At 43.6% G+C, this 4,804-nt stretch overlaps 1 long non-coding RNA gene across 1 annotated transcript in view; it reads right to left on the reverse strand.

Moving 5' to 3' along the window:
- The window catches only part of LOC111820147 (uncharacterized), a 21,952-nt gene extending 19,450 nt beyond the window's left edge, over positions 1-2,502 (reverse strand). The window contains exon 1 of the long non-coding RNA XR_002823688.1: positions 1,877-2,502. This is a non-coding gene — a long non-coding RNA (uncharacterized LOC111820147). The remainder of the gene's footprint in view (positions 1-1,876) is intronic.
- Between the last annotated feature and the right edge of the window lie 2,302 nt (positions 2,503-4,804).

Raw genomic sequence — 4,804 nt, forward strand, 5'->3', positions numbered from 1 at the left:
TAATTTATAATACTATATTAATAATTTATATTTTATTGAAATTCTTGCTACAGTGAAAGGATTTTCTTGGATGATGACATGACAATTGTCTTAGTTACCTAGTATTGCCATACCACAAATACCACAAGCAGGTGGCTTTAAAGACCAAGAATTTATTGTCTGTTATGGATTATGTCCCCCTAAAAAATGTGTATCAACTTGGCTAGTCCATGATTCCCAGTATTGCGTGATTGTCCACCATTTTGTCATCTGGTATGAGTTTCCTATGTGTTGTAAATCCTACCTCTATGAAGTTAATGAGGTGGGATTAGCAGCAGTTATGTTAATGAGGCAGGACTCAATCTACACATTAGGTTGTATCTTAAGTCAATCTCTTTGTAGACATAAAAGAAGTGAGCAGAGAGACAGGTGGACCTCATATCACCAAGAAACAAGAGCCAGGAGAATAGGATGTCCTTTGGACCTGGGGTCCCTGAGCTGAGAAGCTCCTCGATCAGGGGAAGATTGATGACAAGGACCTTCCCCAGAGCTGACAGAGACAGAAAGCCTTCCTCCGGAGGTGGCATCCTGAATTCGGACTTCTAGCCTCCTAAACTGTGAGAAAATAAATTTTTCTTTGTTAAAACCATCCACTTGTGGTATTTCTGTTATAGCAGCACTAGATAACTAAGACATTGTCTCACAGTTTGGGAAGCTAGAACTCTAAGTCAGGGCATCAGCTCTAGGGGAGGGTCCTTCCTTGTCGTAGCCCCAGGCATTCCTTGGTATTCCTTGGCTTGTGGAAAGATCGTCACATGATGTCTGTCTTCCCCCAGTGTGTCTGTCTCTCTGTGCCTATTCTGCTCTTTCTATAAGACACTACTCAGAAGGGATTAGGTTTAGGACCCACCCTGCTCCAGCAGGATTGCATTAACATAACAAAAAGAAAACCCCTATTTCCAAACAGGGTTAGATTCACAGGTACAGGGTTAGGACTTTAATGTATCTTTTGGGGGACCACAAATCAATACACAATAACAATTACCATATGACATTTCTCTTCAAGAGCCATCAGAATTGCCTACTGCATTAAATCTGAACTCATCCGCCTAGTTTCCAAGGCTTGCAATAATCTGACTCCCCTCTCCTGACATCCTCATCTCCCACAAGCTTTCAGCGTGAGTTTTCTCTCCTGCTATCTGCTGCACCCATGGTCTCCTCCTTGACTTGCTCCTATGGCTTCCTGCCCAGACTGCCTTCTCCTCACATCTCATCTTATTCAAACCTGTGCCCTGAGGCTGCTCTTAACCCTCGCCTTCTGTATGCAGCACCCGCCTCCCACCCTCTTCCTTTTCTCTCCTCTTCCTTTCCAGCCTCCCAGCGTACTTGCTGCCTTACTGTGCACATTTGGCACTTGATTATATCCTCTCTTGGACTCTATTCAAGTGCTTCTCAAACTTTGGTAGATGTAAGAATTATCTGGAAAGATAATATATAAAATTAATGTTCCCAGGCTCACTCTCAGAGATTCCAATTTTGGTTGTTTTTGTCTGGATAGGGAAGGAAGAGAAACCATCATCTTAAAAATCACTCCCAGTTGATTTGGAGGCAGGTCATCTTTCATACAAATTTGGAGATGCTTCTAGTTTTTTCATATATGCTAAGTACTATCTCCAAGACTGTAGATTCCTCTAAATAGAGGAAAAGGAACTAGCATTTAATGAATACTAGATACCAAGCACTTAACTTTTACCCATACAGTCGATATTATGTGTATTTTATATATAAGACAACGGAGGCTGAAAAACTGTGTAATAATCACCTATAATCATGAAGACAGAAAGCAGAAGAGCTGGGAGCTAAACCCAGGCGTGGGAGAGACATTCTATGTACTCACCACTCCATTTCCTACTCTTGGACACACAGGAGACTAGGCTCCCAGCCTCCGTTGACCTTGAAATTTGGTTCCTGCCATGCGATTGAACTTGGGCCTGCACAATGTTGCAGAGGGATCGTAGGGAAATTCTAGGCCTGGTCTTTAAAAGCATCCACAGGGTCCCTGTCCTCCGTTCCCTGCCCATGGCAACCTTGAAGGACGTAAGTTCCAGACGACAGCCCTATCAGATGGAGAATGGCCACCAGAGCTGCATCACAACTGAAAGAGGAGTAAGAAACAAATATGGATCGTGTTAAGCCACTGAAATTTCACAATTTATTTGTTACTGCAGCATAGCCTATTGTACCCTGACTAAATCCATACCCTTGTCCTTCCCATGACATTAGGCTGCCGCCTGAAACCTACGGCATAACTTTGTTTTGTATTTACTGCAGCACCAAGGATAATGTTTAGCATATAGGAGTCCCCCCTACCTTGCTACCCCCTCACCTAAATCTTGTAGCATTGATGTGGACAATGAGAGTACTGAAAATTCCAGGTTTAAACAGAAAAAGACTAGGAAACACCCACTACCGTAGCAGTCAAAGCAGCTCCAAAAGAAACATTTAAATGACTTTTAACTTTAATTTCTTACTCCCACCTTATGTCTCTGATTCTTTTTCTTAACTTGCTAGTGTAATTTTCCTGAGTCCTCAGAAAGCCAGTGTTTTAATTTTAGCAAACCAAATTCAAATCAAAATACTTCAGAAAAGGTTAATGATTACTTATAAATAAATCATTAGTGCCAAATGAGACTGATGCTTGGAGAGCTGAGCTCATGTAGGGCAAATGGGATACATTCCTGAATATCCAAAGCCACAGAAGAAGCCCTCTGTGAAGTGAGCCTGCCAAGTTGTGGGGGCTCGGTTGAACTCATGGTGTTACCCACGAAAACAGGAAATAGAAGCAGGAGACTTACATTTGGGCAAGTGGAAGAAATCAAGACAAACAAAGACAGCTTCCCAAAGGCTGGACGCTTCTGATTTACTACTTTGCAAAATGTTATCTGAGCATTGCGTTTTCTCTCTGTTATGTGTGTATATGGCAGAGACATCCCCAATGTGTATTTCTCCCCCTTTAATAACATAACTGCCGATACTTACCTGGGAACATGGCTGAACAAAATATAGTCTGTATTTCCCAGCCTTATTTGCAGCTGTTTGTAGCCTTAGAGAAGTCACTGGGTGATGTAAATGGTTAACCCACTTGGCTGCTAACCAAAAGGTTGGAGGTTTGAGTCCACCCAGAGACACTTTGGAAGAAAGGTCTGGAGATCTACTTCTGAAAAATCAGCCACTGAAAACCCTATGGAGCACAATTCTACTCTGACACACATGGGGTCACTGTGAGTCAGAATCAACTTGACAGCAACTAATTTTTGGTAACCATAGAAGTAAGTTCTGATCGATGGGATATGAGAGGAAGTGAGTCCACAATTTCCAGAACAGGTCTCTAAAAGGAGGGGACAAGTCTTTCCTTCTTCCCTTTACCCATTCAGCATTGTAATGTGGATAGATAACTGGCACTCTATCTTGGGCTGTTTAGAATGAAAGCCACACCCTAGTGTTGGTGAAACAGAAAGCTGAAGGCACCCTGAACTACCTACAACAATCCATTGTAAGATGGAAACAGTACATCTACCACTGGAAATAAGCAGGACCAAAGGAAATAAGTAAACTGCATGAGCAGGTGGCCCAGCCCATACCATCCATTACTATTACACTAGGATCTCTCAGCTCGTGCCTGTGGCTGCATGGGAATACGTGCATGTGTGTGTGCGCGTGGAGGGGAGGGGGAGTCATTATGACCAGCTGATGGAGGAGGAAAATGCCTGAGTTTGATTTGGAGATGGGTTGGCTTGGCATGTGCATGCAAGCCAAAAATGGGCTGCTTGTATGCCTCTGTCCCACTCAGGGATGCCCAGAAGGACAGCAGTGAGGGGAAATTCCCCTCACTGGCAGACCCTGTGGCATGAGATAGGAAGATAAATGGACTTTTGGGCAGTGACAAATGCCTTTGCTAGTTGGTCTGAGGCCTAGAAAGAAAAGGATTGGAAGATGGAGGATAAGGGCATTGTGGAGAAATATGTGGCTAGGCTTGTGGGAGTGAGCCCACCATGGAAAAGGCATTAAACAAGCACGTAGAAAGAGTGACTAATCCAGCTGATGTCAGCCAACCCCTGGTATCGCCCACCCCAGTGCAGACATAATGAGTCCATGAACCGAGTAACCATGAGGACAGGGATGGAAACTATGCACTGGCATGGACTAGCACTCCACAAGGCTGATCTAGCCAGCTACTGCTACTGCCGAATGTCCAACCTTGCAGCAACAGAGACCCATGCTGAGTCTCTGATATGACACTATACCACAACTTGATGACAGGTTGATTACACTGGATGGAGCAGCAATTCATGTTGACTGGGATTGACATATATTCCAGGTGTAGGTTTTCCTCTCCTAGCTATGTGGCTCTGCCAGCACAACTAACAGTTTATAGAGACTTTGATCCATAACAGGATCTTACATAATAATATCGCTTGGGATCAAAGGAGATATTTACAGCAAAGAAAGTGGGGCAGTGGTACGAGACCATAGGATCCCCTGGTCCTATCTGGGTGGTAGCACACCACCCAGAAGCTCCTGGCCTGAGAGAACGATGGAACAGTCTCTTGAAGGTACATCTGAGGCACCAACTTATAGAGATGAGACCTTGAAAGAATGACATCTACACCAGGCTGCAGTATATAACCTAAATCCACAACTATTATACACTGCTGTTTCCCTAAAAGGCAGAATTCTTTCCCTAAAAAATCTGGAAACCAATGGGTAGAATTAGAAGTGGCCTACTTATCATTATTCCCAGGAATTTATTGCAAATTTGCGCTTC

This window comes from Trichechus manatus, unplaced genomic scaffold, assembly GCF_000243295.1.
Source record: "Trichechus manatus latirostris isolate Lorelei unplaced genomic scaffold, TriManLat1.0 scaffold00002, whole genome shotgun sequence".
Classification (NCBI taxonomy): domain Eukaryota; kingdom Metazoa; phylum Chordata; class Mammalia; order Sirenia; family Trichechidae; genus Trichechus; species Trichechus manatus.